The 14,000-nt window shown below is 36.6% G+C and overlaps 1 protein-coding gene across 4 annotated transcripts in view; it reads left to right on the top strand.

The window, feature by feature from the left end:
* The first annotated feature begins 290 nt into the window (after positions 1-290).
* LOC127424924 (zinc finger protein 516-like) overlaps positions 291-14,000 on the top strand; it is a 68,702-nt gene continuing 54,992 nt past the window's right edge. For 3 of the 4 annotated variants that reach the window (XR_007894542.1, XM_051670480.1, XM_051670482.1), the window contains exon 1: positions 1,688-1,915. The gene's annotated coding sequence lies outside the window, so the exon portion shown is untranslated. Of the gene's footprint in view, positions 539-1,687; positions 1,916-14,000 lie in introns of those variants that run through there. The other variant, XM_051670481.1, reaches the window with a different exon arrangement.

The following is a 14,000-nucleotide window of genomic DNA, read 5'->3' as shown; positions in this document are numbered from 1 at the left end:
CTGTTACAACTATTATAAAACTATTGCTGCTTTTTATTTGCCAACATCTTGGAACAATGCACTTTCAAATAAAAGATAAATGTTATACATTGATGTTTTATCTCTTTCTAAATCATTAGATCGTAAACTATCAGCATATATTTTTATTATAGCTATACTGTATGCCGGAAGATAGCGATTCTACCATTATAAGTCCACCCAGCTCCAGAGTTTCCGCAGCACTCAACTTTATGCTGAACAAACAATAGTCAGTGGAAGAGGGAGGAACCATCGCCGCTCCAGGTGTCGCACAAAACACACGGGGCACTTCGCTGTCGATCTATGTATCTCGATCTTGATCAACGTCGGTCGGTGTCATCACATCGTTTCCCCAACACAAACCCAGACGATCTTAATCGTTCTGATTCGCGATTTCAACAACAAAGCCATTTGGAAACTGCGGATGCCACTCAGTTTGTCATAATTATCTTCTCGGAGTGTCACCTTGCGTTTGTGCCGTTGCCCCCACAACTTCATTACGTCATTTTTGTGGATCGAGGTAAGTTTCATGATCAAATAACGAATCTTTTACTGTTACTGTTAAATCGATTTATCGCTCGTCTTGATAACAGTTCGCGTACTTTGAATGAAGGAAGAATCGGACGGGCTGAATCTGATTTCGCCTTGGCTTGCTGCCGCGATGTGAAGAATAGGGATTGTTTCCGCGCCAGTGTAATTGGGATGTGATTAAGATTAGAGATCAATCTATTGGCAACTCACTCGAAATTATATAGTCGCACATTGAATGATGTATTTCTCTAGTAGCATAGCCTACATAACGGCTTTATCCGGAACGATGGCCATATAATATCTGCCATAACCTATTCTGTTTGTCCATGAGCTATTTTTTTATGAAGTTTCTCTTCTGCAGCTTTAACCATGATTTTTTATTTTTTATTTTTTATTATTTATTTATTTATTTATTTATTTTTTTATCTGTGATCGTTCAGAAATGTTAGCTAAATGCACTATTAATAAGACTTGAGTGGATGTAGAGATGTGATGTGAAGTTTGTACATTTGCACTTTTAGACGAGTTTGAGACCAAATGCATTTCCTTGAATAATCTACATGACTTCAGAATTTGATTTGATTTGCATTTTCAAGGCAGAATCAGATGCACAGCACGATTGACTCACTCTTCCTCCTTATAACCCGACAGCAGCCAAGTTAGTCATAAGTGCATACAAATGTACGATTTTTGTTCTAATTGTTATTATTTGAGCTGTGAATTCATATCCCTGCCAGGATTAGCGAAACACATCTGTTGTGTAGGCTATTTAACACAAAAACTTGTTGATGCACAGAAACACATGATCCATCACTGAAAAACATTTATTTTTGATGGGGCCATGCAAACATGCAATAATAATAAGTTATCTTCCATCAGCATATAGCCTATAGGCCTACATATCGACATGATTACTTAAGTTTTCAAAAACATATCTTTTATAGACACTTTTGCCTTTTTTTCTACAATACAATAGCGATCAATGGCTTCGGATGGTGTTAAATCCTAACCCAATGTTATTTTGAGAGCTAGAACAGTTCTAGGGCGGGGCTATTGTGCTTTACTTTTTTTGTTTTGTTCAGTTTTTTCCTCCCCTCTCTCTGAAAGCTTGTCGGATGCTTGTCAGTTCGCATATAGCTTACCATTATCAAGGCTCAAAGCCTTTCGTAGAGAAGGACGGAGCGCGATTTACAGGGATTTTTTTGGATAACGGTCCTGTTGAATTGGGATCTTCACTATACGGGGTGGCGCATAAAAGAATATGTGAATGAAGCGTTTGAAAAGCAGCGAAGGATATGTTCGTGCTTCCTAAAGAATGTGCATGACTGATCTTTCTCATGAGGATACTTGTAAATAAAAACATTTGGTAAGACTGCATACGCTAATACGTATTTGCATAGTTTGATTAGTGGCCACACTTATGTTTTATTTACTCAATTTTAGGTTTACATTAAGTTTGCATGGACTTTTCCATATAAGGAAGTATACTGTGCTTATTTGTTTAGAAACAAACTGTCAAACTGGTTATGGTGTCTTGACAACGATTATGATGAGAAAGAGGGTGATGTGCAAATGCATTTTCACAGTTGTCATCCTGCCAAGAAACATCTGCTCCGACTCGCGCTCGTGTGAAGCCGAAAGTTCATGTAACAGTCGAATAACTTGAGGGAAGGATCGTGGCAAATGACACAACAACCATCTACACGGCTCACTTTGGGCTGCATTAAGAGGTGAATTTGCTGGCATAAGGGCTTTGGGGGGCGCGCGAGCGGGGGGCGATTACTGGGATGGCGTCAGCACACTGTACCCCTTCGCTTTGTCATGAGGGGTCTGTTTATGACCAACATGACTTTAAACGGGATACTTCATTCTTTTGTTATTTTATTGGCTTTGTTGTCTTATATTAGGCATATTACAAGGGTGATGGGAGCCTTCTAGTTTCTTTAGGTGCAACAATTTTGCAATTATTAGATGTCTAATCTTAATCTCATGGTGCTTTGGCTGCACTGTAAAATATTTTTGTTTGGTAACCTAGAAATGTGAACTATCAGCATACTAAATTATGCTAAATGGTTTTATTTAAGTGAAAAATACATATAGATATTATACAAGAGTTAGGTCCTAGAATCTGATTGGACAGATTCAAAGAGCGCTGATACACAGTTCAACAGCACTGGGAAGCTTCAATATTTATTCCACTCCGCTTCAGCGTGTTTGTATCTTTCCAAATAGTGGTGGGGATTTTGATTCTTCGTTTATTTTGATTCAATTCACTGAGTCGTTTAGTGACCATTTCTGAAGATTGCATATTTATGCCAGTAGGTGGCGACAAATAAGCGTATTTTACAACGATTTGTTCACTTAAATGGATAGTTCACCCAATGAAAATTCTCTCATCATTTACTCATCCTCATGCCATCCCAGATGTGTATGACTTTCTGTCTTCTGTTGAACACAAACAAAGATTTTTAGAAAAATCTCAAATCTGTTGGTCCATACAATGCAAATGAATGGTGACCAAAACTTTGAGCTACAAAAAGCACATAAAGGCAGCATAAAAGTAATCCATGGCGTGAGGGTATAAATAAAATAAATAATGAGTGAATTTTCATATTTGGGTGAACTATTCCTGTAAGATTCGTTTACGAATTTGTTTACGAACAAAACACCACTGGTTCAAAACCAGCATTTTAGAGCAGTGCAACAACTGGAGTTTTTGGTGCTTTGGTTTCTTTTGGAACTATTTTCACTGGTGGAGAAGAAATGCACAGACTAGCTAGCCAATCTTTGACCTGAGGCCGAATCACAGCCGTGCTGATATAGAACAATAGCCCTTTTGCTCATGTGATGTTGCTTAAATATGACTAAATCAACCTGACTGCATTAGGTTAAATCAACAAACGTTAATTGTTTTAAGTAGATCAGGTAGAAACATTTCCTGGTAGATCAGATAGAAATTCCATTTTTACGGTGTAAACTAACTCATCAGTTATTCCAAGTGTCAGGCATTGGTTAAAAACAAAACAAAACAAAACAGATGACACTGCACTGACGACACAGTTCTTGTGTTATGTGCTGATAGACAAAGCACATAGTGTAGTATGTGGTGGGAGAAATTTGCATGAGCCTTAGCTAAAGTCACTTCCTTTTCATGTGCAGCTGGTTACTTTGCGAAGCCTCAATGAAGCAAGTTGTTTACTTGGCTTCGATTCACACACTACACACCTTTTGACAGGGCAAATCAGACAAACTCAGCGTGTTCACTCGGGAATGATTGAGTGGGTGTTGTACTACTTGTTTGAGTTGTGAAGAGACCTCAACAACCTATGCAATCCCAGAGGTGACTGTTTTTAGATGAAAGGAAAGTGGTAAGATGTTCAGTGCTTTTTTGTTCATCATCTGAGAAAAGCCAGGGGGCTTGGGTTCAACCATTTAAATGCTAAAAGATGTGGGATTTTTGGATTTTAAGAGGAAGGCAGCTCTTCTGCAATCTCGTTATGTGAATGAGAATGGAATGCTCACCAGTTGCTTTTGAAATTGAAAGACGTTTGAGGCATTGAAGGCCAAATTCTCCTTGGCCAGTTGAGACAGAAACCTAGCTGTTTATGCCAAATATCTGGGTCATATGCTGAACTCCTATTGTAGTCTACCTAGAATGAAGAACATGGATGTTTGTTACTGCTTCCGCTTATGTACAGATTAAGTATCATTCCACAATTTACAAAATATCTTTCAGGAATCTGGTCCTAATTTGACATATCCCTTTGTCGCTGGACCATTTTCACTCAGTTCATTAGTACTTTTTAAAGTTTACAGCTTGAACTTGTTTCGACCTTGTGAAGTTGACCCTATACTTCCCCTCGACATTCTGCTATGACTATAACAAGCATTTACAGTCTTCTTGCAATCCCTTATAGCTCAAGATCCCCAATGCTGGAGGAAGGGACCATTAACTTTATCAGTGGCTTTGAGTACATGCATTTGGAAGGCTAAAACAAAAGGCACAAGGGTGCCATTGTGAAGGATCAGCAGTAGATTACTGGAATTCTTTTTTCCCATGGCCTGAATAAGCTTCTAGTTCCTCCATCTGGACACACCAAAAAAGATTACATTTGCAACTTTAATATTTTAATGCCTTTGTTATACCGGAGCAATTTGAGGCTGCTTAGTGTCATTTGGACTCAGGATTCAAACAGAACAGGCATAGCAAGTGAAAGATGAGGGTTGGTGAAGTTGAAAATGAGTGTGCACTCATTTTTTATGTGGTTTATTAAAACATTTCTGTAAAGTATAAATGACAGAGTTGGCATAAAGTGTATATGTCACAAAGCTGTTTATGAAACCATTAAATATTTCATTACTTTATCATACCACTCATTACTCATAAAATCAAACATCCTCACCCACATACAGAAATAGATTTATAAGAGAAATGGGTGGAGGTTTTAGTCATGATTATGGCATCATCTGAAGTGCAGTTTTACCTGTTTTGGAATCATTTGAATAACTGTCTGGTTGATAAACAATTGACTAGAGTAAATACAGTTTAATATAAAATAGCTTCAAGGACATTTAGCTACCTCAATTTTTAAGGATCCACGATCAGTTTGAGAGACAATTGCCATCTAATGTCATTCGAACAATAATTCCGAAAGGAAATATCTACACATTTTTTCAGTCTTCTCCACCGTGGTGGTTTAAATTATAGGGACAATGTTAACTCTGCAGTGTATAAATTGAAAATGTACCATTGTTATCTTAAGGAGCTATTCCTACCTGATTGAACCCTTAACATTTATTAATGAAGTCAGGTTGATTCGGTCGTTACCTGTCAAAAATATTTTACTATGTAACACCTGTTTACACACAAGTATTCAGTCAGTACATCTATGACATTTACATGATCACTCTTGGCTCTCACTGCACGTCTCCACCCAAAGAGTTGTGTTGAGGCAAGTAAACACATGTTAAATATGGTAGCAGTGGTGATTCTGACCACATCATACCTGACAACATTGCTAAAATGACTTGCAATGATTTTGCAAGTCAGTGAGTTGGCAAATAAAATAACTTAACAAGTTGCCAAATACACACACAGATTGTCCTCGAGCGATGTGTCTTTACTGCTTTCCTAGCCATCTGATGGGGAGTTGGCACCACGGCCGAGCAGCTCCGGCACGCGTGGTCAACATGTGGACCTTAATCCCGCTATTACGGTAATCTGCTCAGCCCACCAATCAATAGAGAGAACACCCAGCCTCCATCAGCGCTCTGTAACAGGCTAAATTAGGGCTGAAGAAAAATGATTTAAACACTGGGATTAAGTGCAGCTGAGGGGGAGGAGAGACTACGCATGAAGAATTTAATTTGCAGAGTTAAGACGTCAAGGTTAAGAGAGAACAGATGTCTTCCTAAATTGGTTGATATTTATTTAATTATATACCTATTTATGCTTGTTTGATTTTGATTAGGCAGTAAATGGCTGGTGTTTAATAATACATGCGCGGTGTTGTATACATACAGTGTCCCTGCAAAGTGTATTTGGACAGTTAAGCCACTCACACAATTAAAAATGTCTTAATATTATTGCAATAGAATAAAACAGACATTTCAAACCAAGTGGGATTTATTTCAAAGAAAACACAAGCACACTTTCCGAACACAACATTTCAAAAAAAGAAGTTTGATAGGTTTACAATTTTAAATTAATAGATACAAGTGTTCAATGTTCAAAGTATTTTTGGTTTTTCAAACAAATGTTAGTGGAACATGTCCATAGTTAATGTGCTGAACTACACTGAGAGGAACTGACTTCACACTTCCAATAAAAATCACATTTATACCAGTTAGTTAGAAGTAATTGCAAAAATGGCTCAGAAAGGATAGTTCTGTTAGTTCTGAAAAATAATTTGTTTGCAGATGCCACTTGTTTTTATATGGTGTTATCTAATATAATGAAATTCATACATTTTTAAGTGTGGCTTAAAGGAATATTCCAGGTTCAATACAAGTTAAGCTCAATCGACAGCATTTGAGGCATAATATTGGTTACCACAAAAATTAATTTTGACTCATCTCTCCTTTTCTTTAAAAATAAAAGCAAAACTCTTGTGTTCCAGTGAGGAGCTTACAATGGAAGTGAATGGGGCCAATCCGTAAACATTAAAATACTCACTATTTCAAAAGTGTAGCCACAAGACATAAACAATATGCATCTTAACATGATTTTATTGTGTGTGCTTACTAAGCTTTTCTATGTAAAGTTATAGCCAATTATTCAACTTCGTTTCTATGACAATGTAATGTCAGCAAAGCCTAAAATGACTGTAAAAATGATGATTTAAACACTTTACAGTTCAAAAAATACATGCAATTACACCCTCACTCAGTATAGGACTGGTAAACTGTACATATTTTTCCAGAGTTAATATGCACACGTTTTGTTGTATATTTACACAAAATAATACTATCTCTTCTGACTTATTCAAATCATGATTTATATCTGAATCTTTTAATTTTTCAATACTGACTAATAATCATCCACCAATAGGAATAAATAGTTTGGTGATTCCATTATTTTGAATTGCTAACAGTGTGTAATATAAACAAATGGGCTTTCTCAACATATAAATATCTTTAGAGGGTTTGTTCAGAATCAGCTGTGATGGTTGTGCGTAATGCCCAGTGTTTAGTGGTGGGCTTGGCACATGGGTGAGCTGGCAGCATTGGGCAGAGAGAGAGAGAGAGAGAGAGAGAGACAGACAGACAGAGAGAGCTAAGCAGGGCACAGCTTTGGCAGTAACACAACAAGTGATGGCAGTGTGTATCTTCCTGCCCAATGTTCCAACAGGAACAGGTTGGTACTGTATACTGCACACATCCCTGTTTCGACCATGACCTCACTGTCGTTGTGTCCAGCACGTAGTAGCCAGAATTCTCCTCAACTTTCATTGCCATGACTTTCATCCTTTTAAAAGGTCAGTTCACCCCAAAATGGGTTTGGAACAACATGAGGATGAGTGAATGATGACAGACTTTTAATTTTTGGGTGAACCATGCCTTTAATTGTAACTTTGTCACTTTGATACTCAATCGGCCATATCGGATCAGACCAAGACCAGACTATTCCAGAAAGAACGTACTATAGCAAAGCCTGATCATATGATACAATAATTAAGATTAGGCCCTACCAATCCACGCCCCATTAAACAAAAATTAAAAAAGTCTAACAAATATTCCATTTGAAATTATAGGAGCAAGCCATTGTTACCTTTGGCTGGAAACCACACAAACAGTTGTGGCAACTCCACCCTTAGGCATAACTGAAACAGCCCCTTTTCTCTTGAGCTTGTTATGTAAACCACCCAGTCTGACTGATGAAGTCACCAAAAAATTTAATACAAATTTCACAGATAGGTAGTTTATATGTTGCAGGGCTTTATTAACTGTAACACCTTTGTAAACTGGCAAGGACAGATTCTGTTATCTAAACTCACCTTGCCAGTTTTGTTGCTTTTGTTTGCTCTCTTGTGTCAGAGGCTGGGCTTTAACCACTAAATATATTAAGTAATAATTGGATTAGTGGTCAACCGATATAGGTTTTTCAGTGGTTCATGCTTAAATTGTTATCTTCTGTCCCTCAAATCATGAATATGTGGTTCCTTTCTTGATTAGAGGAAAAATAATACTTATTATATGTTTACATAAATGGTATAAAGTTGTTTTTAAACTTCAGGACAGATAAAAATTAAGATCCCAAAATTAATTCTCAAACTCAAGCACATAGCAACAGGAGAGTTTATTTGTGATAACACATCAAAAAACAACATGAAAGATGAGCTCGCACCCGTTATTTTACTATACTATACTATACTATACTATACTATACTAAACTAAATGCTATACCAGTGTTTCCCAACCCTACTGTACTAATACTGTACTAATATTATACTATGCTGTGCTATGCTAAATGTAATATCAGTATTTCCCAACCCTACTGTACTAATACTATACTATACTATTTTATGCTATACTATACTATGCTTCATGTAATACAAGTGTTTCCAACCCTACTATACTATACTATACTATACTACTGTATGTTTTACTATAATATACTATACTAAATGTTATACTAGTGTTTCCAAACCCTACTGTACTAATACTATACAATGCTATCCTATGCTTTACTATACAATACAACAGTAAAACAGACTTGATTCCACTAGACTAGACTACAGTAAACATTATACCACTGTTTCCCAACCTCACTGGACCTATACTATACTATACCATACTATGCTATACTATAATACATGTTATACCAGTGTTTCCCAGCCCCACTGAAACGATACTATACTACACTATACTATATTATACTGAATGTTATACCAGTTTTTCCCATTTCTACTGTACTAATACTATACTATACAAAGCTATCCTATGCTATACTATACCTAACAATGGTATAGTAGACTTGACTCGACTAGACTATTGTAAATTTCACACCAGTGATTCCCAACCCCATTGGACCTATACTATACTATACTATACTATACTAAATGTTACACCAGTGTTTCCCAACCTTGTTCCTGAAGACTCCCCAGAACTATACATTTTGAATTTGTCCCTAATCTAACACCTGATTCAGCTCATCATTGTTTAGTAGAGTTCTTAAAAACCTGTAATGGTTGTCAGATAAGGGAGTCATCCAAAATATATTGTGTTGTGTGGCTTTCAGGAACAGAGTTGAGAAACAATTCATTATCCTATACTGTCTTATACTGTAATATCATACACTATACCTATTAAAACATAGATGTTGCTTTTTAAAGCACTGCTGTTACATAGCCAGTCGAACCTTATCAGAGGTTTGTTCGAGTGACTGAGGCATTTGTATATGAGTAGCACGTTCTGTGTTCACTGATCTAATTTCAAGAATTCTATGTTCTGTCAGTGTACCGGTGCAATCTCCGTTGCATTTGCTATTCTCTTTATGCAGTGCACCTCTCTGTATTTTAGAAACTTGCTAATAATGTCTCTTCTCTCTGGAGATGTCCCTGTTGTGCCTTTCTCCTGTGGACTGATTGCATGTGGATTTAGACTAATTGGATCCTGTGGATGTCAAGGCCTTACTGCTGTAAATTATTCAGGGTCTGGTTTGACTGTAAAACAATATGTCGAAAAACACAACAGCTTATTTCTTCATTTGTGTCCTCTGTGGCAAAGAGCAAAATAATGTAAAGCAGCTAAAAAATAAGTGCTTTAAAAGTTGTGTTTCTTTTCTTTTTTTTTTTTTTTTAAAGGGTTGTGTGAATAGGAAGAGCAAGTCTGGGACACATGCAATAAGTGCCCACCAAGATGAATGTGTTCTGCGATGTGAAAAAACCAACAACCTTGATGTGGAATATGAACAAATTTCAGCTTCTCCAACAGCTGTTCCTCTGAGAAAGAGCTCTGCGTTTATTAATAGCCCAAGCTCTAGGGAATTCACTTATTGAGAAAAATAATGCTAACATTCAATGCCAAATCTCTTATATCCAGTACATTTCTTTTAAAGGCACAGGCAAACCTTCTGTCCAATTACTCCTATTGTAGAAATCTGTTTTGGAGTGTGTGCCCTGTAAATCATTTAAATACAGTTCATACATTGTACTCACATAACTCAAGAAGACCCTCAACTTTTTTCTTTCCTTTTTTTTTTTTTTTTATACAAAATTTAATTGGCAATAGGGCTACTATAAAGTGTTCTACTTGAAATTGTTGCGCTACAAAAAGTGGAATAAATATATATATATATATATATATATATATATATATATATATATATTTTTTTAAGGAACATGGAACACAAGTTCAAACAAAACAAATTCCGGTATCTCAATGTTAACAGATAAAACTTATTTATTTTGTCAGTTCTAAGGCATTCTAAGGAAGTGTTAAACATGCAACTGTCTGACAACCTGTCTTAACGCTCGTCACATGATATTGTGTAAATATTCATCTTGGCAGACTGTTGCTGGTCCCCTGAGGGGTGGGGTTTTTTACAGTACATCTGTTTTTTTTTTTCTTCTATCTTAACAAGTGATAGTAGCACTGCTGCCTCTCCAAGCCTGTTTAAAGAGGTTCAGGAAGATGAGCTACATGAGGTCTGTGGTCTGGAGAAGGACGCGGGCAGCTTTAGTTCACTTCCTTGGAGTGGCTGGGATTAAAGGTCGTAATCCACCTCATTTTGGCACCAGACGTCCAGCTGGACTGTCTTCAAATCCCTGAGTGCTTGACATGACATAACCCTCAGAGATGGGAATGCTCGACACCACAATTTTTTTATCAGCCATGAGCCAAAATAGCAGTTTTTACAGTAACAGAGAAAGACTATTGTCAAACCTAAGCTGATTTTTAGTGTTTGAGCTAATATAGTAAAGTAGTAAAACTTAATATGTAGTAAATAGCATGAATCACACAAAAACTGCCAAGAAATGCCCTGGTCACAAAATACGTAGAATTTTTTAAAATTATATTTTGCATAGAGGAAACAAAACCCATTTAAAGACCATTAAGATATTTTGCATTGTAATATTATTTTCATGATAAACATTTAAACATCCCTGCCACTTGTCAGTAGCCTACTTTAATGCAAAAAATATATAAAATAAATAAAAAATAAAAATAACGATATATTATTTGAATTGTAAAGAAATGTTTTAAAGTTGGCTACAGTTGTAAGTTAATATCATATCACACTAATTTATGCTAATAAGACTTTTTTTTTTTTTTTTTGCATTAGAGAAATTACAATTTGGGAGGTGGGGAGGATTAATTTAATTAATTGCTTAATTAATATTTATTTAAAAAATTGTCATAATGCCAAAAATCATATAATGGTTTACAAATAGGACTAATTTTCTTCATGCTAAATCAAATTAATTTGTCTTTTTTTTCAGAAATGATCAGTACATTCCTTCGTGAGATTCCCACAATTATTAACTTAATATGATTAACAACAACAACAACAAAAAAGTTATTGTTTTGGGCAGAGTTTGATAACAGTAGAAGGTATAGAGAAGGTGCTACTTAATTGTTTATTTAAGTCCGATTAACAAAATTAAGTATGTTGATACATCTCTGATTCGCAGTGTGTTGCTATGTTTGTTTTATTGTTGTCAGTAAGAGTGACAAGCTGAAGCTTTCCTCTGGAGGGTGTGAGTGGGGTGTCCTCTCTGTCGCTCTATCAAAATTCCAGCTATTGTTGCACTTCAATGGTTGCTTTATAAACAGGAAGTGAGATGTCTCATCAGAGCAAAGGCTTCCTGTTAAAATGAAAACACGCACACAGATATTCTTATTCCCCTGATTACATTTACGCTCCCACCCACCATTACACACCCACACACTATATGTACGTACCAGATGGGAGATGGGTGTGAAGGCAGAGTTTCATTAGAAAGACACAGATCTTCCCTTACCAAAACAGGAACATGCAAAATAAGAACAGAGAAGAGGAGAGAGAGAGCTTTCAGGGTGTAAGATTACCTGTCCTTCTCTGAACTAAACAGAGTGAAAGAAACCAGCCGTTTTAAGAAACCTGAGCTCATTCGCTCAGCGGAGAATGTTGTGATGACCCTAATGCCTAGATTCAAAATTTTTGACAATAATACAATAATAGGACAATAATACAGTGTAGCTTAATGCACTTTTTAGGAGAAACCTAAACCTTAATAATGAAATATGTTCCAAAATATGACCCAGGCATTCTCATTGCTAAGGTAGGCATCACTATTGCTCATACTTAAAGGGATAGTTTACCCCAAAATGTAAATTCTCTCATTATTTACTCACCTTCATGCCATCCGGGATATGTATAATTTTCTTTCTTCTGCTGAACACATACAAAGATTTTTGGAAGAATATCTCAGCTCTGTAGGTCCATACAATGCAAGTAAATGGTGGCCAGAATTTTGAAGATCCAAAAACCATATAAAGACAGTGTAAAAGTAGCCCATATGACTCCAGTGGTTAAATTAATATCTTCAGAAATGATATGAACGGTGTGGGTGAAAAACAGATCAATATTTAAGTTAGGTTTTACTATACTCCCTGCCCAGTAGGTGGCGATATGCACAAAGAATGTGAAATGCCAAAAACAAAAGAAGAAGAATGTGAAAGTGGAGATTAATATGAAAAAAAGGGCCTAAATATTGATTTGTTTCTCACACACACCTATCCAATTGCTCCTGAAGATATGGATTTAACCTCTGAAATCATATGGATTACTTTTACACTGTCTTTATATGATTTTTGGACCTTCAAATTTCTGGCCACCATTCACTTGCATTGTATGGAGCTACAGTACAGAGCTGAAATATTCTTCTAAAAATCTTTATTAGTGTTCAGCAGAAGAAAGTCATACACATCCGGGATGGCATGAGGGTGAGTAAATGATGAGAGAATTTTCATTTATGGGTGAACAATCCCTTTAAGTTTAGGGATTTCTGCAAAACCCTAACCCTAAACTTTGGCACGTAACTTGTCCTACACACATGAATGATACGTCAGATCTTGTGGCTTGTTTAGGAAAGGTGTGCTTACTTTTCTTAGAGATCAGACTGGTGCTTGGCAGACAAAAAAAAAAAAAAAAAAATTGGTGAAAAAATCTCATAGGCTTGCATATAGCCATATGTATGGGCTTTCAAGCAAAGAGACTTGGGGGTGAGCTCTTTCAACTTTGGCCAGTAAGCAACCACCTAGCAACCACACAGAACACCCTAGCATAGTGGTGGCGACATTTGCACGGGGAAGCACCACTCATATTTTCATGAGAACATTTTTATTTACTCTTTTTACACTTGCCACTCATTGCTCTGGTATTATAAACAGTATTTGCCGTGTGAGAGTCATCGCAGTGTGAAACAAACATTAATATATAAATAGTCAGGGAGACAATACTTTGAAGGCCATGAGAAAGACATCTGGCTGCCCTGTGCGCTCTAACCGAATGACCGTGATCATGTCTCTCGTCAAGGACGCAGATATACTTACGAAGGCCAGATGGTTCAGAGGAAGAGTGTCCCACTTGGGCTGCCATCTAGGTCAATAAACCATACAGGCACTGGAGAGATGTGCTGTGTTGTGAGAAAGTCTATATAAAACAAGAATTGATCGCAACATTGTACTTTAAAGGGATAGTTCACCTCAAAATGAGAGTTCTGCCATTTATTAACCCTCATGTTGTTCCAACCAGTATGACTTGCTTCTGTGAAACACAAGGAGATGTAAGGAAAAATGTTAGCCTCAGTCACCATTCACTTTCATTGCATCTTTTTCCATATAATGAAAGTGATTGGTGACTCAGGCTGTCATTCTGCATCACCTCCTTTTGTGTTCCATGGAAAAAAGTAAGTCATATGAGTTTAGACTGACATGAGGGTTAGTAAAAGATGGAATTTTTATTT

This window comes from Myxocyprinus asiaticus, chromosome 34 (assembly GCF_019703515.2).
Source record: "Myxocyprinus asiaticus isolate MX2 ecotype Aquarium Trade chromosome 34, UBuf_Myxa_2, whole genome shotgun sequence".
Taxonomy (NCBI): domain Eukaryota; kingdom Metazoa; phylum Chordata; class Actinopteri; order Cypriniformes; family Catostomidae; genus Myxocyprinus; species Myxocyprinus asiaticus.
Note: the sequence above shows the minus strand (reverse complement) of the source record. Positions and strands in the feature narration are given on the sequence as shown.